This window comes from Scyliorhinus torazame, chromosome 3 (assembly GCF_047496885.1).
Source record: "Scyliorhinus torazame isolate Kashiwa2021f chromosome 3, sScyTor2.1, whole genome shotgun sequence".
Lineage (NCBI taxonomy): Eukaryota > Metazoa > Chordata > Chondrichthyes > Carcharhiniformes > Scyliorhinidae > Scyliorhinus > Scyliorhinus torazame.
Window position 1 is genome coordinate 109,589,536 of NC_092709.1, and position 22,340 is coordinate 109,611,875.

The window sequence follows — 22,340 nt, forward strand, 5'->3', positions numbered from 1 at the left end:
GCCAGCCAATTATCTTACCATGCAAATATGTTACACTTCCTATAAATGGATTTTTATTTTCCACAAATAGCCTTTGATGTGGCATCTTACCAAATGCCTTTTGGCAATCTAAGTACAGTATATCTACCAGTTTCCCTTTACCTACAGCACAGGTTACTTCCTTTAAGAAGTCCAAAAGGTTGGTTAAACATGATTTCCCTTCCACAAAACCATGTTGACTCTGCCTGATTACCTTGGGCATAACCAAATGCCCTGCTATAACTTCTTCAAGAATAGCTTCTAATATTTTCCCTACGAAAGATGTCAAGCTAACTGACCTGTAGTTTCCTGCTTTCTGTCTCCCTCCTTTTTTGAATAATGGAGTTACATTTGCTATCTTCCAATCTAATGGGACCTTCCCCGAATATAGGATGTTTTTGAAAATTAAAACCAATGTATCAACTATCTCACTTCTATTAAGACCCTAGGATGAAGTCCCTCAAGACAGGGCTCTTGTCAGCCCACAGATCCAACACTTTTCTCAGTACCACTTCCCTGGTGATTGTAATTTTCCTGAGTTCCTCCCTCTTTTCTATTTCCCGATATACAGCTATTAATGGGACGTTACTTGTGTCCTCTATACTGAAGTCCAAAGATATGGGGCGCGATTCACTGATCGTGGGACTAAGTGTCTGCGCCGTTGTGAACGCCATCGCATTTCACGATGGCGCGAAACGGGCGCGGGCAATAGCGATTCTGGCCCCCACGGGGCCAGCACAGCGCTGGAGCGGTTCATGCCGCTCCAGTCTTACATCCTGGCGCGGACTGATGGCGGCGCCAACCCGCGCATGCGCAGTGGTGAAGTGCCAACCGACGCATGCACGGTTGACTCACGCAACATGGCGCGGGGGTTCTGGGGCCGGAAGCACAACAAAGTAGGCCCGGGGGGGGGGGAAGAGGCCGGCCTGCCGATCGTGGGCCAGACACCATTGGAGGCCCCCCCCCCCCCCCGGTGAAGGAGTGCTTTTCCCCGCCCACAGGCCGCCCCCCCGACCCTACGTGCAGAGTTCTCGCCGGCTGCGAGCAGGGGTGAACGACGCCGGCGGGACTCTACCGTTTCCGCGTGGCCGCTCGGCCCATCAAGGCCGGAGAATCGGCGCCCCGGACAGCGACCTGCGTCCTGCCAAACGCGCCAGTGCATATGGCGGAGAATCGCCTGCCAGCGTTGGACCGACGCTGCGGGAAAAAATGGCGCGAACGGCATGGGAGAATCATGCCCATGCTCGTTAGGTGGATTGGCCATGCAAAATTGCCCCTAGGTGGGGTTATGGGGATAGGGTGGGGGATTGGGCCTAGCTAGTGTGCTCTTTCAGAGGGCCAGTGCAGACCCGAAAAGCCGATTGGCCTTCTGCTAATTAAATTTAAATATTTAAATTTTAAAAATATTTATAAAAATACTTAGTCTGTTTTTAGATTTCTGGCTAGCTTTCTCTCGGAGCCTAATTTTTCCATCCTTATTAATCTTTTAGTCACTTATATTCCGTCCAATCTTCTGACTTGCCTCCTGTCTTTGCACCATTATATGCTTTTTCTTTCAGTTTGATACTGTCTTTAACCTTTCTAGTTAATCATGGTTGGTGGTTCGTCCCTTGGACTTTTTCTTACTCGTTGAAATGTATCTATTCAGTGCATTCTGGAATGCTCCTTTAAATATTTGCCATGCCTCTCCTTCGACCTATCTTTTCATCTAATTTGCCAATCCTGCAGCTATTTCTCCGTAATGGCTCTCAAATCGTACTTATTTATTTCTTTGTGCGCTCTTAGTTCATCTGTTTTGTTGCAAATGCTATGTGCATTCAGATGCAGAGCTTTTTGTTTTATCCTTTTGTTCTTTTTCAAACCTCTAGTTTCATCTGTTGATTTACTCTTTGATTTGTACTTTCTATCCCTTCCTGTCATGTGTCTGTTTTTTATTTCCTGTAATAATATCTTTCTCTTTTGCCTTGTCTCTGCTCTTTGATTTACCACATCTTCCCACATTTGATCCCATGCCCGCACTATTTAGTTTAAAACCCTCTCTACTTCCCTAGTTATGTGACTCGCAAAGACATCAGTCCCAGCATGGTTCGGGTGTAGACCGTCCCAACGATACTGATCCCACTTTCCCCCCAGTGACCCCACGAACCGGAACCCACTTCTCCCACACCAGTCTTTGAGCCATGTGTTCATCTCTCTAATCTGACTTGTTTTATGCAAATCTTTACGTGGCTCGGGTAGTAATCCAGACCTTTAAGGTTCTGCTTCTTAATTAGGTGCTCATATTGACTATACAGAACCTCCTTCCTCATCCTGCCTATGTTGGTACCTACATAGACCATGGCAGCTGGGTCCCCCTCCCACTGCAAGTTCCTCTCCAACCCAAGCAGATGCCCCGAACCCTGGCATCAGGCAGGCAACACTGCAGCTGTGACCCATCACCTGTTTTGCCATCCATAATGCGTTATAATTAATCATTTTATTTAATTATATATTTTGCTTACGCTTAAATTACTCCCTTTACTTTTACTTCCTCTAGTTTAGATTATAATAAGGAGGGTAGAAATATTTTTCTATTTTGTTTTATGCTCCTTTATAATTTAGTTTCCGTCCTGTTTCAATAATAGTGCCATTGTCCCATGAGAAGGAACTCCTTACACCAGTTGTTTAGTCATATGTCAATTCTCCTGATTTGACTGTTTATTCAATGAGAATTTGCACATGGTTTGGGCAATAATCCAGAGATAATCATGCGTGAGGTCCTGCTTTCTAATTTAGTGCCTAACTCATGATTATTGCCTCAGTAGGGCCACCTCCCCTGACCTTTCTTAGGTTGCTTGTTCTAACATGGGCCACAACAACTTGTTTATTCCCCTGTTTTAAATTTGTCCGCAGTCATCATGAGAGAACTCTTATCCTGGCACCTGGTAGGCATTTGGATTCTTGCTCCTGGTTACAGAGGATGCTATCTTTTCCCTAATTATGAAATCCCCCATCACTACCAGATTTCTAATATGCTCTTGCCCCCTCTTGCACTGCCTTCTGAGCCACACAGCTTTGGCTTGCATTGTGGTTGTCCTCCCTGCAATCTTTTGCCTTGTTCTTGCAGGTAACTTGCACATCATGCTTGTTGGATCAGACCATTATTGCTCTATCTCACTCATAAATCTCTGCTTCCTAATAGTCACACCCACTTTGCTTGAACCTGCACTTTCCCTGAGATGTGACTGTGCTCCAGTTATAAGTATGACTCTTGAGCTTGAGTGACTGCCTCACCGTTCACAAACTCTTAAATACTCCGGTCCTGTCAAGTAGTCTGTCCTGTCACCTCTTGTTGTCTTATTTATTTGTTTGATGGTACACCTGAATAAATTCAATTCATTTTCAGAAACAAATATTTGTAGATATTGATTAAGAGAAGATACAGATATATTTCCCAGCACTTTATTTAAACAACAGCTCTTTCTTCGCGAGGAAGAAATTGCTGCATTACTCACCAACTAATCACTGACCTGCTGCCATGTGACATTGCTTCTTGATTTTCTTCAGTTTTCCCTCTGCTGCTCTTTTTATCCCCATGTCCTACCTCTGGTCCCACTCCCGACACAGCTCTCAAGTCTCAGGTCATTATTCCTTTTATCCCCATGCCCCGGCTGTGGTCCTGCTCCCGAACCGGCTCTCGGGGCTCAGTTTGTTCTTCTTTATATCTGTGTCTTTTTTAAAACTAAATTCAGAGTACCCAATTCATTTTTTCCAATTAAGGGACAATTTAGTGTGGCCAGTCCACCTAACCTGCACATCTTTGGGTTGTGGTGGCGAAACCCACGCAAACACGGGCAGAATGTGAAAACTCCACACGGACAGTGACCCAGAGCCAGGATCGAACCTGGGACCTCGACGCCGTGAGGCAGCAGTGCTATCCACTGCACTACCGTGCTGCCCTTTTTTATCTGTGCCTTGCCTCTACTCCTTGCTGCTGCTGCTCCTCCTGATCTTGATGCTGCTTGGGACCATGTGGAGAGAAATAGAGAGTGCAGAATTAATACTTGAAGAACTACAGAGCTGAATGCACTGAAGATGAGCTTGGCGCTTTCAGACCATTAGGAATGGAAGCAGGAGAGAGGTGAATAGAGAGGATGGTGTGATTGACTATATCAAATACTGCGGAGATGAAAAGGAGAGATGAACTGTAGTCAGTCATAGAGGATATTTTCATGAACCTACTTTGGAACCCTGCCCCTTGCATTAAACTTAAAAGTCATGCTGTCATCTTCAAATTGCTTCACAGCTTCTCCCAGTGTGTCTCAGAAACGTCTTCCGGCTATCCTCTCCCCACACCCTTAATCTCTAACTCTGGCCTTTTGTGCATTTCTCTTTCTCAACCTTTCCCTGACTGCACAGCCTTCAGTTACACTTAAACATCTTTCCTAAATGCTTTATCACATGCCTCTGCTTTTAAAAGCTTTCTTGAAACTCATCTTTTCAAGAATGTTTTTATTAACCTCTTGTAACTCTCCCCCAATGTCTGAGCATTTTTTCTTTATCCATTTTACCTATTTCGTTTACTAATTTGGCTCTGATGGGTGCAGGGCAGAGGCTAGAGTGAAGAAATTCAAATAGCATGTTTTGTGAGAAAAAGGCTGAAGACAATGATTCATCCAGTGGTCTTGGAGGGAGGTAAAGGATGTAATTTTAGGGAATGAGTCAACGGCAGGCCTTTTGACGAAAGGGAGTGATGATAAGGACATTGAAAGGAAGTGCTGAGACACCTCAGTAAAGCGAGCCAATAACAATGTCTGTAAGCATGAAGCCAGAAGATGGAGTTAAGTGATTTGGAACTGAGTTTTAATTGTGCTTGGAAAGGATGATGGGAACAAAACTGCAGCATGCTGGGAATGCAAAGTATAGGGAGTGGACAAAGGAGCTCCATAAAAGATTAATGGATATAACAGTAAAGACAAAACTTCACAAGCTCTTTGTGATTGGCATTAGAGATAATGATGGAGTGGTTTGGGGAATGCTATTTGAGGATGCAGCTTGTAGAGGAGAAAAGTGAGCGTGGGGTCCCTTAAATTCAAGGATGATCTAGACTAGCAGGATAATATTGCTGAAGCAGTACAATGGCTGAGTTGGTCAAGTCAAATTCGGTGATGTGACTGGTTATGCCAATTAAGTTGTGTATTCAAGATAAGGGAGGAAAGGTTGAGGAAATAGTAGGGATATGAAACTGTGATTTTGTGGCATCAAGGCAGTGGCAAGGGAGAGATTGAGTAGCAGCAAAGATACCACAGCAGATGGAGGCCTGGAGAAGAGAGAAGTTTGAGAATAAGTTTGGGAGGGAGTTGGATAGAATTTTATTTTAAAGGTGGTTGGAGAGGGTAGTGGACATGATGGAAAAGGAGATGAGGAAGTATTAAGAAATGGCCTTTTGGTGATTGAGACCAGAATATCTTTATGGATAAACAAACATCTCTGGTAATTGGTTCAATTATTTATTCGTCAGCCTATTGGCTGAGTCTGTTCAAGTGTAAACGTGGATAAAAATAGGAAAGAGGGAATTAGAGAAGGCTTTTTTAATCAATATGCTACATGTACAACAACAACTTGCATTTTTACAATGTCTTCAATGTAATAGAATATCCCAAGGTATGTCACAGGAACGTTATCAAACAAAATTTGACACCGAGCAACTTGAGAAGGTAGGACAGATGACCAAAAGCTTGGTCAGAAAGTTAGATTTTAAGGAGTGTTTTATAGAAAGAGACTGAAGTGGAAAGGCAGTGAGGTTTAGATTGGGAATTCTGCAGATTAAGATCTAAACAGCTGAAGGCATGGCTGTCAGTGGTGGAACGATGAAAATTGGGGATGCGCAAGAGGTCAGAATTGGAAGTACCCAGAGATCTCGTAGGGTTGTGGGAGGTTACTGAAATAGGGAAGAGCGAAGCTATGGAGAAATTTGAAAACATTGACAGTTACTTTAAATTGAGGCTGGGTGCTAATGTAGGCCAATGAGAACAGAGGGGATGAGTGAATTGGACTTGGTACAAGTTAGGTTCCAAGCAACAGCGTTTTGGATGAGCTCAAGTTTATACCAGTTGGAATTTTGGAGGCTGACGAGGAGAACATTGGAATAGCCAAGTCTCAAGGTAATAAAGGCATGGATGGGGGCAGTAGAAGGGCTGAGGTAGGGTCGGAGATAGGTGATGGTATGGAGGTGGAAGTAGGTGTTCTTGATGCTGGAGCAGATGTGTAGTTGGAAGTTCAGCTTGGGTCAGATCGAATGAGGGAGAGGAATGGATTTGGTGGCTCTGGAACAGAGTTTATGGCAGGGACTAAAGATAATGGTTTTAGCCTTACTAATATTTAGTTAATATCACTGCAGGGCAGCATGAAGCTCAGAAATAGGAAGGGGCCAAGGTTGGATCCTTCGTCATGAATGTCCATTAACATGGGGACTTGGAAGAGAAATCGGGTGGTCAGCAGTATGATGGGAATAGGGTTGAAGAAACAGAAGGTGGGTCTCAGACAAGATTAACTCAGAGAGGGGAGATGAGAGAGAAATTAGAGAAATGTGTGAGCTGAGGTCTAGGGTACAGACCATAAGACCGTAAGATTTAGGAGCAGATTTAGGCCATTCGGCCCATCGATCATGGCTGATATGTTTCTCATCTCCTTTCTCCTGTTCTCGCTCCTGATCCGCTCATTAATCAAGAACCTATCTATCTCTGTCTTAAAGGTATTCAGTAACTTGGCCTCTACAGCCTTCTGAGGCAATATGTTCCACAGATTCACCATCCCCTGGCTGAAGAAATTCCTCCTCACCTCAGTTTTAAAGGATCATCCCCTTAGTCTGTGGCTGTGCCCTCGGGTTCTAGTCTCTCCTACTTGTGGAAACATCCTCTCCACGTTCACTCTATCTAGGCGTCAAGTATTCTGTAAGTTTTAATGAGATCCCCTCATATCCTTCTAAACTCCATCGAGTACAGGCCCAGAGTCCTCAGCCGCTCCTCATATGATAAGTCTTTCACTCCTGGGACCATTTTTGTGAACCTCCTCAGGATCCCCTCTCAGGCCAGCACATCGTTCCTTAGGTACAGGACCCAAAACTGCTCACAATATTCCAAATGGGTTCTGACCAGAGCTTATACAGCCTCAGCAGTACATCCCTGTTCTTGTATTCTAGCCCTCTTGAAATGAATGCTAACATTGCATTTGCCTTCCTAACTGCCAAATGAACCTGCATGTTAACCTTAAAGAATCCTGAACTAGTCCCTTTGTGCTTCAGATTTCTGAAGCCTTTCGCCATTTAGAAAATAGTCTATGCCTCTAAAGTTACATAACCGTACACTTTTCCACATTATATTCCATCTGCCACTTCTTTGCCCACTCTCCTAGCCTGTCCAAGTGCTTCCTCAATACGACCCGTCCCTCTACATATCTTTTTTATCATCTGCAAACTTAGCAACAATGCCCACCGCTCCTTCTTCCAGATCGTTCATTGCAAGAGTGTGTATTCGGGGAGGTTTGGCCAATCAGCTAGGGAAAGTGAGGGGACCTGCGCCTGCTGAATGGTTGGCCTCAGTCTTTATGACCGAAAATCCAGGAGCTCCTTGCACTTGTTGAGTGGGGAAGCACAGAGTGTTTTATGAACTAAATGCCAAGGCGGGAATTTGTTACAAATGGGAATTCTGCGCAGAGGGACAAGAAGATGCTGCTTTTTATTCCTTTGGTTTACCTTTAGTAGCTGGTGAATGTTATCTTCTGACTCCAAGCTAAGAGACTTTAACTTTCTGTTCCCCCTAGCTTGTTAGTTACTAACTTAGTTAAGTAATGAAATAACTAAATAAGCGTAGTCACACATGGCAGCAAAGGTGGTGTGCTGTGAGTGTAACACGTTGGAGTTTGTAGAGTGCATTGTAGTCCCAGACAACCACATCTGCACTAAATATCTGCAGCTTGAGCAACTTATGCCCAGAGTTGCTAAGCTGGAATCTGGCCACAGGCATCGTGGGGCACCAGGGAGGAGGAGAGTTACATGGACACTTGTTCTAGGAGATATCACACTGGTTAACCCAAGTAGAACTCTAGACATGATCAATGACAGGGACAAGAGGTTTTGACTGCAAGTCAGGCAGGTATGGGCAGCCAGTATGTAGTGATGGAACTTCAGCCCTTGACTTTTGACTAACAGGTAAAACGTACTTGCTTCATGTGTGTCTGAGAGCACAGACTGCAGAGTGGATGGGTCAATTGCCCATAGCACCTTGGTGCATGAAGTCATTTAAGTAAAAAAGAATATGTTAGTGATAAGGGCAGTGTGGTCAAGAATAGGGATAGGTACTGTTATCTGCAACTGCGACCAGGAGTTCTGCGCTCGTGAAATTGTGTTGCCTGCCCAGTGTCAGGGTAAGGCATTTCCTTGTGGCTGAAGACAAATTTGGAGTGGGAAGGGGACAATCCAGTTGTTATAATCCATGTAGGAATCAATGACATAGGTGGAAATAGGAATGATGAGTTTGATGAGGAGTCATAATCTCTGAATTGTGACCATATCACGTGGAGCAAATGGTGGCATAGTGCTAATGTCTCAGGAATCTAGAAATCTACTAGAGGCTCAAGCTAATGCTTTGGGGACATGGGTTTGGATCTCACACGGCAGCTGGTGGAATTAAAATTCAATTCACAAAATCCGGAATTCAGAGCTAGTCTTAATAAAGGTGACGATGAAACTATTATTGTCTTAAAAAACCATCTGGTTCACTGAAATATGCATCCTTTTCTGGTCTGGCCTACATGTAGCTCGAGATCCACAATAATGTGGTTGACTCCTAACTGCCCCCTCAAATGGCATGGCAAGCCACTCAGTACAACGGCAATAAGGGATGGATAACAATTGCTGGCCTTACCAGCGAAGCCCACAATTCATGAAAGAATAAATGGATTGACACCAAGCAGATTTGAGGATGGGTTCAAAGAGGGTATGTGAGAAGAAGATTCATGGAGCACTGGTACCAGCACTTGGGAATGAAAGAGTTGTTCCTTTGTGATACACTCCACTTAAATCGGGCTTGGATCAGTGCCCTGGAAAATAGTATAATTAGGGCAGTGGATGGGGCTTCAAACTAAATGAGGACAGGGTTCAGTTGAAGGTTAATTTAGAAATCTACAGGGAAAATTCAAGGCAACAGAACAGTGTAGTAATTTAGGAAAAGACCAGCGGAGTAGGTCAGGAAGGGACAGAATTTAACGATAATAGTGCATCAGTGATTAAGGCCCATGTAAATATTAGTTGTAAAAAAAATTAAAGCTTTTTTATCTGAATGCATTAAACGTTCGCAACAAGATAGATGAGCCAGTGGCATAAATTGACATAACTGGTTTAGTTTTAATTGCCATTGCAGAGGCGTGGGCAGTATTGGTAGGAGTGACCATCACTCTGTCCTTGTGGAGACAAAGTCATACTTTCACATTAAGGATACGCTCCAGTGTGTTGTATGGCACTTACCAACATGCTAAATGGGATAGATTTCAAATCGATCTAACTATTCAAAAGTTTAAAAAAATAAATTTAGAGTACCTAATTATTTTTCCCAATTAAAGGACAATTTAGCATGACCAATCCACCTCCCCTGCACATCTTTTGGGTTCTGGGGATGAGACTCACACAGGCACAGGGAGAATATGCAAACTCCACAGTGACCCGGGGCCGGGATCAAACCTGGGTCCTCAGCACTCTGAAGCAGCAGTGCTAACCACTGCGCCACCGTGCCGCTCGGTAACAATTCAAAACTAGGCATCCTTGAGATTGTATGGGCCATCAGCAGCAGCAGAACTGTGTACAGCCACAATATGTAACCTCATGGCCTGACATATCTCCCATTCTACCATTACCATCAAGCTGGGTATCAACCCTGGTTCAATGAAGAATGTAGGAGGGCATGCCAGGAGCAGCAGCACCAGGCATACAAGTCTCAACCTGGTGAAGCTACATCAGATAACTACTTGCATGCCAAACAGGGGAAACAGCATATGATAGACAGAGCTTAGCGATTCCACAACCAACGGATCAAATCTAAATTCTGCAGTGCTACCACATCCAGTCATCAATGGTGCAAGGCAATTAAACAACCTAACTTGAGGAGGAGGTTCCACAAATATCCCCATTCTTGATGGCGGGGAACCCAAGATATCAGTGCGAAAGACAAAGCTGAAGCATTTGGAGCAATCTTCAGCCAGATGTACCAAGTGGATGATCCATCTCAGCCTCCTCTGGAGGTCCCCAGCATCATAGGCATCAATTTTCAACCTATTTGGGTCACCTCATGTGATATCAAGAAATGGCTGAAGACACTGGATACTGTCTATTGTCCCTAAAAACATTCCACAAATGACTTGTGCTTCAGAACTAGCTGCACCCCTAGTTAAGCTGTTCCAGTATAGCTAAAACACTGGCATCTACCTGACGATATGGAAAATTGCCCAGGTATGTCCTGTCCACAAAAAGCAGGACAAATCCAACCTGACCATTTACCCCATCATTGGCCTACTCTCGATCATCAGAAAAGTGATGGAAAGTGTCGTCGACAATGCTCTCAAGATGCACTTACTCAGCAATAACCTGGAGCGGCACGGTGGCACAGTGGTTAGCACTACTGCCTCACAACGCTGAGGACCTGGCCCTGGGTCACTGTCCATGTGGAGTTTGCACCATTCTCCCTGTGTTCTATAAATAAACTTCTCACTGATGCTCAGTTTGGGTTCCACCAGGGCCATCATCTACAAGTTGCAGTGCAGCAACTTACCAAGCCTTCTTTGTCAGCAACTTCTAAACACATGACCTCTACAAGGACAAGAGCAGCAGATGCATGGAAATACCACCACCTGCAAATGTCTCTCCAAGTCACATACCATCCTGGCGTAAAACTATAACGTGTTCCTTCACTGTTGCTGTAAAATCCTGGAACCCCCTTCCTAACAGCACTGTGGGTGTACCTATACCAAATGGACTGCAGTGGTTCAAGGAGGCAGCTCACCACCATTGGCCTAGCCAGTGGCACCCACATCCCGTGGATGAATATTAAAAAAGGTGACCAAGGTTGGGAAATAAATTTTCGATAATACACAACATTTTGAAAAGACCGACAGAGTGGAAAAATAAGAAGAGTAGCCCGACAGTAAAGGATGACAGTGAGAAAAAAATCTTTGCTCAGAAGACCAGAAAGTATAATCAGTATGCTGGAGATCAGGATTAACAAGGGTCAGTAAACACTGATGGGAGTAGTTTATAGGCCCCTTAACAGTTGTTATACTGTTGGACAAGAGCATTAAACAAGAAATAATAGGAGCTTGTAACAAAGGCCCTGTAATAATTGTGGGGGACTGTCATCTTCATGTAGATTAGACAAATCAAATTGGCAAGGGTGGTCTGGGAAATGAGTGTATAGAATGCTTTCATGACAGTTTCCTGGAACAATTGTGGAACTAAATAGAGATAAATGTATTTTAGATCGAGCACTGGAATGAGTCAGGGTTTATACTAATTTACATTAATGAATCCCATTCGCTGGGAAAAAGTGTTCGTAATAAAAAATTCCATACTAATTTTGAAAGTGACATACTGCAGTCCCAAGTAAGAATCTTAAACTTAAACAAAGCCAATTATGTAGGCATGATGGAAGAGCTGGCTAAGGTTGATTGGGCAAATAGACTAAAGCGCATCTGGATAAATAAACGGTGGGAAATATAAAAAGAAACAATTCAAAATGTTCAACAACATCCCATTGGAAAAACAAAAACCCAACAAATAAGATCCATTTTTTGATTAATAGGAATGTTAAGGATAATATTAGACTAAAAGAAGAAAGAAATGCGTATTGTGGCATTTTAATTTCAGTGCGATGACAGGTATGTAGGACATACGTCCCAACCATTGGCGGGTCATATCAAACATCATGTCCTTGGAGCCCTCAAAAGCATGAAGGAGACAATTCTGAAGCAGCCTTTGACATTCTACCTTCTATGCCAGCAATTATTTTTGGTCTCATTCCCATCTCCAATGCTTTAACTTCCATGTTTAGAATTTTCTTTTAAATATGGAATTTAAATCTTATCATGGATATTGGCATCACTCACCCCTGCTGATGCCAATTTTGTCAGAAAAACCTGAAATGGTATGATAATGCAGTAGTTGTGTTAAAAAGCCACTGATGGGCACATCATAGTTTTCTGAGTTTCCCATGTGCTAGTCCATGCCCCCAATAGACTTGATTTCAGCAGGGTTATAGCTGTCCGAAGGGACTATAATCCTCATTTGGGTAATCTCTCCTCACGTTTTAACCCTTGGAATCCAAGTTTCATTCTGGTAAACCTTGGCTGCAGCCTCTTTAAGGTCAATATATGTCTATTATTGCTTCCTTCTTTTTCCAGTTGCTCAGCCAATTTTCTAAGCAGGTCAATAACTAGGCTTTGATTCCTTAGGCTTCAACTTTAGTTAACTGTACACTGAGTGGTCATGTGATGATGTGAGGACACGGGTACTTAAAGGACCAAGTGACGGAAGCGCAGGAGTTCTCCCCAGAGCGAGGGTAGAACAGAAGCATGCAACAGCTGCTCATAGTACTGAACAAAGTATTGTTGTTCCAACACTTGGAACCCAACACTTCTACATGGTGTCAGGAGATGGCAGTGCAGCTCAAGGACTTTGTTTCATCATGTTCGACAAAATCTTTGTGGACAACTGGGCAACGTTTTAAAAGGAGTGGCGCATCTATTGCGCTCCTGGATTATCAGGCAAATCAAAAAAGGTGAGGCCGTCGCAAAGTTTGAATCAAAAAACGAAAATGCTGAACAATCTCAGCAGCTCTGACAGCATTTGTGGAGAGAGAACGGAGCTAATGTCTCCAGTCTGGATGACTCTTTGTCAAAGCTAAAGTGAACTGGAAATAGGATGAGATTTTATACTGTCGTACTGGGGGGTGGCCGGAGGGGGGAGCATGGAGCACTGAGGCTGAATAGAGGGCCAATGATGGGTGGCAATTGACACAGATGTTGTGGACAAAGGGAATTAACTGTTAGTGTGAATGACTAAGAAGAGTGCTGATAGTGGCACATTAAGAGACCAGAATGTGTAAGCAGTGTATCAAAGGACAACTTGGAACAGGGAACAGATGGGGTGGGGAGACCATGATGAGAGAAAAATGGATCATAAGACCATAAGACAGAGGGGAAGAATTAGGCCACTCGGCCCATCGAGTCTGCTCTGCCATTCAATCATGGCTGTTATTTTTCTCATCCTCATTCTCCTGCCTTCTGCCCATAACCCCTGATCCCCTTATTAATCAAGAACCTATCTATCTTTGTCTTAAAGACACTGATTTAGCCTCCACAGCCTTCTGCGGCAAATAATTCCACAGATTCACCACCCTCTGGCTGAAGAAATTCCTCCTCATCTCTGTTTTAAAGAATCGCCCCTTTAGTCTCAGATTGTGACATCTACTTCTAGTTTTTCCTACAAGTGGAAACATCCTCTCCACGTCCACTCTATCCAGGCCTCGCAGTATCCTGTAAGTTTCAATAAGATCCCCCCTCACCTTTCTAAACTCCCAACGAGTACAGACCCAGAGTCCTCAACCGTTCCTCATACGACAAGCTCTTCATTCCAGGGATCATTCTTGTGAACCTCCTCTGGGCTCTTTCCAAGGCCAGAATATCCTCCCTTAGATGCGGGGCCCAAAACTGCTCACAATACTCCAAATGGGGTCTGACCAGAGCCTTATGTAGCCTCAGAAGTACATCCCTGGTCTTGTATTCTAGCCCTCTCGACATGAATGGTAGCATTGCATTTGCCTTCCTAACTGTCGACTGAACCTGCACCTTAACCTTAAGAGAATCGTGAACAAGGACTCCCAAGACCCTTTGTGCTTCTGATTTCCTAAGCATCTCCCCATTTAGAAAATAGTCTATGCCTCCATTTCTCCTTCCAAAGTGCATAACCTCACACTTTTCCTCATTGTATTCCATCTGTCACTTCTTTGCCCACTCTCCTAGCCTGTCCAAGTCCTTGATGAGGTGCCGTTCCTCCAGCTTGCCCCTGAGTTCACTGGAACATTGTAGCAAGCCAAGGATGGACATGTGGACATGAGAGCAGGTCGGTGAGTTGAAATGGAAAGCAACAGGAAGGTCTGGGTCCTGCTTGTGGAGGGACTGAGGATGCTTTGCAAAGCAATCACCTAATCTGCCTTATTCTCGCCAACATAAAGTAGACCACATTTGGAGTAGCGAATGCAATAGACCAGATTGAAGGAGGTGCATGTGAAGCATTGCCTCATTTGAAAAGAGTGGTTAGGCCCTTGGGTGGTAAGCAGGGAGGAGGTAAAGGGCAGGTGTTGCCCTTTTGGATGGGAAGGTGCCGTGAGAAGAAAGTGAGGTGTTGGGCGTGAAGGAGGAATGAACCAGGGTATCCTGGAGGGAACAGTCCCTGCGGAATGCTGACGGGGGGAGTGAGAACACCTGGTCAAAGTGCCAGTATTCATTCACATGCAGTAACAACAAACGCAATGGTACACATCGATGCTCGGCAGTTGAACAGTTATGTGGTAGCTTTGGACAGTGCCCACTGTGTGCAAAATCTGCGTCAACTGCTAAAGGTATCACAACCAGCACCAGCAGATACCACAGTACCCCAGCCACCAGCCTACAAAACAGGCCCTTGACCCTCGTGGAAATAGAAGCTCCTCCAGAGGCCTTCATGGCAAGCCTGCACCCACTGGGTACACTGAAGGAATGCCCCAAGTCGTCTACACTAAGGACACTGACCTGAGAACATCTACAGAACAGCCAACTAGTACAATCATACGCTCAGGTTAGATGACCAAACTAAACCCAAACTGGACTCCATAACTATCTAGTCTACAACTGGCCTTTGTCCTTCTTCGTTAAATGACAAAATGTGGGGGTGGGAGGGTGATGGAGACGTGATGGACTGTGCACCACCTGCAACAGCTTAGTCCGTATTTCACCTTATTTAAATCGTTATGTAACGTTAGCCTGTTCAATCTGTATGTTTGTTTGCGCACACTGTTGCATCTCGGTACCATCGGTTGTCTCAACTTAAACGGAGAAGATGTAGAACGAGGGGGTCACGTGTTGACGGGATGATGCGGCTGCTTAAGGGTCACATGATGGAAGCGCAGTAGTTCTCCCCAGAGCGCAGACAGAATAGAAGAATGTGAGAGCTGCTCCTAATACTGAGTAAACTATTGTTTTTACAAGCCCTTGATTACCAGTCATTGAAACCCAGCACTTCTACATTAACAGTCTCTTCTGCAAGACTATATTGAATGCTTTCTAGAGGTCCATATATGTAACATCCATAGACATTGCCCTGAACACTTCTTTAGTCACCTTCAGAAAAATTTAATCGCGTACATCAGGCATGACCTAGCCTTTAAAGTTGACCCTCCTGATCAGCTTAGAATTTTCATGGCGTTTAGTCACACTGGGAGGAAATGTACCATATATTTTCGAAGTGTCAGGCTGAGACAGAAAACCGGCGTGAAGCTCTCCAGTTGCACAGACCAGTTTTATCTCAAGATCGTGAGCCACTGTGGGGGGAAAAAAGAGTGGGCCTGGTGTACAGTGTCACCAGAGGGATGGGACCTGATAGAGCCAACAGAGATAGGAGCACCAACTTTAAAGGCCGCCCCGATCAGCAATGAAGTTGAACATTTTTGTTCTCTCTCTCTTCTCACCCCCTCCCTCCTCCTTCACCACAGAGGTACTGGGGACTCTTCATCCCCACCCTAGCACAATCATCAGGGCCGTTTCCCCCCCCCAAAACCACTTTACGGACAATCATTGGGGGCTCATCCACCGCACCACCACTGCGTAGGTTTCGCCAGGTTTACCCCCCCAAGCCTGTGTTCCTCCCTCATTAACCCTTCTTTCCCCTCCCCCGCCCCCTTCACCGCGCATAAATGTAAATACTCTCCTATGGGTCTCCCACGAGGGCCCGACACTAGCACTGCCCCCGCACAGGTTGGTGCTGCCAGTTTGGCAGGGCCAGGTTGAAACTGTGCCAACCTGTGCTAGGGTACTGCCCGACATCGGGTGGGATGGTGGTGTTATACTTACCTCTGCATCCCAGAGGGATCTGCTCGACTGAATCCGTTTTTAAAAAAGCTGTTGTAAACCTCGCCAACGTGACATTGCGCTGACAAGGTATGAATATTCAGTGAGCAGGATCATGTGGCAAGGGGGGCTCGGTTATGGGATTAAAATGAGGTTCTTGCCCCTTGTGGGTATGAACCTTGTGATGACACCAATGAAGGGCAAGTTAAAGTGGGAAATACGATCTCTCCAGAGAGAACTGCGTTTCCTGATTCTTTCAGACTGTTTCACCATGCCACCTTTCTTTCTGATGGTAAATGCAGGCTGAAAATCTTTCTTTTTGTCACCCTCGGTTAAATAATAGTTGACTCGAACAATTTCATAACCTAAAAGGAATGATTCCTGAGTCAAATGTACTTTGGAAGACTTTAAAACACTAGAATGGAAAACATCTGGTCCTGGGGATTTGTCATTATTAAATGTAATTATTTTCTTCATTACTGGTGTTAATTTTGATGAGTCCCTGTCCTTGATCCAGAATTAGTTTCCTTGTGATTTCTGGCATACTGACCTCTTTCAATGTAAATACTGTTGCAAAGTAATTCATCAACTTTTCCACTTTTTCCTGAACACCCTCTTTTCCTAATAAAACTATAATTTAAAAAAATACCATATCCCTTGCAAGTTTCCTTTCATACAACCTTTTTGTAGTTCTTACTATCTTTCGTCACCCTTTGCAATTCTTTGCATCTTTCCCAATCACCAGGATCTGAGCTTTTTCATTTTTGTGTACTTTTAGTCCTATACCCACCTCTACATGGCTTTATTGACAAGTAGAGTTCTTCGGGGTATAAACTAATTGCGTATCACATTTATTTATTTTCGAAACAATGCTTCTTTTTTTATCTTTAGAGATCTATAATTGAAAAGGAGGAAAATAATGCTAAACCTCTATCTTGCTTAGACTTGGCGTAGAACATACAAATGTGGTTCTGGAACCCTTTATAAAAGGGACAAAGAGGTACTGGATAGGGTGCAAAGAAATGTGTGGATGTACATGTCAGGAAAGGATTGGCAGTCTGGATCTCTACTCTTGAAAAAGGAACCAAACTCTTGAACCGGTACCTGGGATTCATGTCGCATTACATTCATCCCCCACCATCTGGCCTGCGAAATCCTACCAACTATCCTGGCTTGACACAATTCACACCTCTTTAACCTGGGGTTACCCCATCTCTGGATCTGTAAAGATTTAATCACCTGCGAATGCTCGCATTCCAAGCATTGTCTGGCATCTTTGAATCTGTCAATATATATGTTCCTGGAACAGACCTCTTCATTCACCTGAGGAAGAAGCAGTGCTCCGAAAGCTAGTAATATCGAAACAAACCTGTTGGACTTTAACCTGGTGTTGTAAGACTTCTTACTGTGCTCACCCCTGTCCAACTCCGGCATCTCCACATCTTGAAAAAGGAAGGCTAAGGTCTAACCAGTAAAGATCTTTTGAGGAGACAGGAGAAGATTCCCTCTTGTGGGGAAGAGCACAACTAGATGGCATTGATATAAAGTAGTCACCAGGAAATCCAATAGGGAATTGAGAAGATTCTTCTTTGCCCAAAGCCTGATAGAACATAGAACATTACAGCGCATTACAGGCCCTTCGGCCCTCGATGTTGCGCCGACCTGTGAAACCACTCTAATGCCCATCTACACTATTCCCTTATCGTCAATATGTGTATCCAATGACCATTTGAATGCCCTTAGTGTTGGCGAGTCCACTACTGTTGCAGGCAGGGCATTCCACGCCCTTACTACTCTCTGAGTAAAGAACCTACCTCTGACATCTGTCTTGTATCTCTCTCCCCTCAATTTAAAGCTATGTCCCCTCGTGCTAGAAATCACCATCCGAGGAAAAAGGCTCTCACTGTGCACCCTATCCAATCCTCTGATCATCTTGTATGCCTCAATTAAGTCACCTCTTAACCTTCTTCTCTCTAACGAAAACAGCCTCAAGTCCCACAGCCTTTCCTCATAAGATCTTCCCTCCATACCAGGAAACATCCTGGTAAATCTCCTCTGCACCCTTTCCAATGCTTCCATATCCTTCCTATAATGCGGCGACCAGAATTGCACGCCATACTCCAAATGTGGCCGCACCAGAGTTTTGTACAGCTGCATCATGACCTCGTGGCTCTGAAACTCAATCCCTCTACCAATAAAAGCTAACACACCATACGCCTTCTTAACAACCCTCTCAAACCTGGGTGGCAACTTTCAGGGATCTATGTACGTGGACACCGAGATCTCTGCTCATCCACACTGCCAAGAATCCTACCATTAGCCCAGTACTCTGTCTTCCTGTTATTCCTTCCAAAATGAATCACCTCACACTTTTCTGCATTAAACTCCATTTGCCACCTCTCAGCCCAACGCTGCAGCTTATCTATGTCCCTCTGTAACTTGTAACATCCTTCCGCACTGTCCACAACTCCACCGACTTTAGTGTCATCTGCAAATTTACTCACCCATCCTTCTACGCCCTCCTCCAGGTCATTTATAAAAATGACAAACAGCAGTGGCCCCAAAACAGATCCTTGTGGTACACCACTAGTAACTGGACTCCAGTCTGAACATTTCCCATCAACACCACCCTTTGTCTTCTTCCAGCTAGCCAATTTCTGATCCAAACTACTAAATCACCCTGAATCCCATGCCTCCGTATTTTCTGCAGTAGCCTACCGTGGGGAACCTTATCAAACGCTTTACTGAAATCCATATACCCCACATCAACTGCATTACCCTCATCCACCTGTTTGGTCACCTTCTCAAAGAACTCAATAAGGTTTGTGAGGCACGACCTGCCCTTCACAAAACCGTGTTGACTATCTCTAATCAAATTATTCGTTTCCAGATGATTATACATCCTATCTCTTATAAACCTTTCCAAGATTTTGTCCACAACAGAAGTAAGGCTCACTGGTCTATAGTTACCGGGGTTGTCTCTACTCCCCTTCTTGAACAAGGGGACAACATTTGCTATCCTCGTCTTCTGGCACTATTCCTGTAGACAAAGATGACTTAAAGATCAAAGCCAAAGGCTCAGCAATCTCCTCCCTAGCTTCCCAGAGAATCCTAGGATAAATCCCATCCGGCCCAGGGGACTTATCTATTTTCACACTTTCCAGAATTGCTAACACCTCCTCCTTATGAACCTCAAGCCCTTCTAGTCTAGTAGCCTGAATCTCAGTATTCTCCTCGACAACATTGTCTTTTTCCTGTGTGAATACTGACGAAAAATATTCATTTAGCACCTCTCCTATCTCCTCGGACTCCAAGCACAACTGTCCTTGACTGGCCCTACTCTTATCCTTGTCATTCGTTTATTCCTGACATATCTATAGAAAGCTTTAGGGTTATCCTTGATCCTACCTGCCAAAGACTTCTCATGTCCCCTCCTGGCTCTTCTTAGCTCTCTCTTTAGGTCCTTCCTAGCTAACTTGTAACTCTCGAGCGCCCTAACTGAACCTTCATGTCTCATCTTTACATAAGCCTCCTTCTTCCTCTTGACAAGTGTTTCGACTGCTTTAGTAAACCACGGTTCCCTTGCTCGATTCGACCACTTCCTCCCTGCCTGACAGGTACATACTTATCAAGGACACGCAGTAGCTGTTCCTTGAACAAGCCTCACATTTCCATTGTGCCCAACCCCTGCAGTTTTCCTCTCCATCCGATGCATCCTAAGTCTTGCCTCATCGCATCATAATTGCTTTTCCCCCAGATATAACTCTTGCTCTGCGGTATATACCTATCCCTTTCCATCACTAAAGTAAACATAATCGAATTGTGGTCACTATCACCAAAGTGCTCACCTACCTCCAAATCTAACACCTGTCTTGGTTCATTACCCAGTACCAAATCCAATATGGCCTCGCCTCTCGTTGGCCTATCTACATACTGTCAGGAAACCCTCCTGCAAACATTGGACAAATACGGACCCATGTAAAGTACTCGAACTATAGCGTTTCCAGTCAATATTTGGAAAGTTAAAGTCCCCCATAAGCACTACCCTGTTGCTTTCGCTCCTATCCAGAATCATCTTTGCAATCCTTTCCTCTACATCTCTGGAACTTTTCGCAGGCCATAAGAAAACCCCTAACAGGGTGACCTCTCCTTTCCTGTTTCTAACCTCAGCCCATACTACCTCAGTAGATGAGTCCTCATCAAACGTCCTTTCTGCCACCGTAATACTGTCCTTGACTAACAATGCCACCCCTCCCCCTCTTTTACCACCTTCCCTGAGCTTACTGAAATATCTAAACCCCAGCACCTGCAACAACCATTCCTGTCCCTGCTCTATCCATGTCTCCGAAATGGCCACAACATCGAAGTCCCAGGTACCAACCCATGCCGCAAGTTCACACACCTCATTCCGGATGCTCCTGGCATTGAAGAAGAGACACTTTAAACCACCTTCCTGCCTGCCGGTACACTCCTGCAACTTTGAAACCTTACTCATGACCTCACTACTCTCAACCTCCTGTATACTGGAGCTACAATTCACGTTCCCAAGCCCCTGCTGAACTAGTTTAAACCCTCCCGAAGAGCATTAGCAAATTTCCCCCCCCCAGGATATTGGTACCCCTCTGGTCCAGGTGTAGACCATCCCGTTTGCAGAGGTCCCACTGACCCCAGAATGAGCCCCGATTATCCAGAAATCTGAAACACTCCCTCCTGCACCATCCCTGTAGCCACGTGTTCAACTCCTCTCTCTCCCTATTCCTCGTCTCGCTATCACGTGGCACGGGTAACAACCCAGAGATAATAACTCTGTTTGCCCTAGATCTAAGTTTCCACCCTAGCTCCTTGAATTCCTGCCTTACATCCCTATCCCTTTTCATACCTATGTCGTTGGTACCTATGTGGACCACGACTTGGGGCTGCTCCCCCTCCTGCTTAAGGATCCCGAAAACACGATCTGCTGCTCCCCCTCCTGCTTAAGGATCCCGAAAACACGATCTGAGACATCACGCACCCGGCACCTGGGCGGCAACACACCAACCACGAGTCTCTCTCGTTCCCACAGAATCTCCTATCTATCCCCCTAACTATGGAGTCTCCAATGACTAATGCTCTACTCCTCTCCCCCTTCCCTTCTGAGCAACAGGGACAGACTCTGTGCCAGAGACCTGTACCCCATGGCTTACTCCTGGTAAGTCTCCCCCCCCCCCCCCCCCCCCCCAACAGTGTCCAAAGCGGTATACTTGTTACTAAGGGGAACGACCACAGGGGATCCCTGCACTGACTGCTTCCTCCCAGCCCCTGTCACCGTCACCCATCTATCTTTATTCTTCGGAGTAACTACATCCCTGAAGCTTCTATTTATGACCACCTCTGCCTCCCGAATGATCCGAAGTTCATCCAGCTCCAGTTCCCTAATGCGGTTTCTGAGAAGCTGGAGATGGGTACACTTCCCACAGATGAAATCAGCAGGGACACTGACGGTGTCCCTCACCTCAAACATTCTGCAGGAGGAACATTGCACTACCTTCCCTGCCATACCCTCTAGATAAAAAAAGAAAAAGAAAGAAAGAGCTTACCTGTTATTCACTCCCCTTCTCAGCAAGCACTCACTCAGCAACCTCTGCGTCCCGCACGATAACACCTGAGGTAAAATAAAAGAAAAACTACTTACCAGACACCAGCCAATCCCTTACCTGCAGGCTGTGACGTCACGGTTCAACTTCTTTCTACTTCTACCTGCCCTCGAGCCTTCCTCTTGATCTTTACAGCGGTTGGGGTTTTTTTGGTTAGAGGAGGGGGTAGGGAGGGAAACACTGAAGAAGTGTTTCGGGTTTATGTGTCACTTGACAACTGCTCCTCCACAAAACACCTTCAAGTTATGGTGAGCACAACGGATGTATGCAAATGTCCCCCGCAACAGCCAATCAGCAGCTCTGCTCTACTGCCCTCTGCTAGATGCTTGTCTTCACTTGAACAGATAGGGTCTCTTGCACAGGTACACCTTCAAGTTCGGGTGACCACAATGGACGTATGCAACTTTCCCCCACAACAGCCAATCAGCAGCTCTGCTCTGATGAGAATATAGAACTTACGACCACAGAAAATGGTTGAAGCGAATAGTATAGATGCATTTAATGTGATGCTAGACCAGTGTATCAGGGAAAAGGGGAATAGAGGGATATGATGGATTTAGATGT

The 22,340-nt window shown here is 45.0% G+C and overlaps 1 protein-coding gene across 6 annotated transcripts in view; it reads left to right on the plus strand.

Moving 5' to 3' along the window:
• slc10a7 (solute carrier family 10 member 7) overlaps positions 1–22,340 on the plus strand; it is a 449,575-nt gene that overhangs the window by 42,199 nt on the left and 385,036 nt on the right. The gene's annotated exons all lie outside the window — the stretch shown is intronic.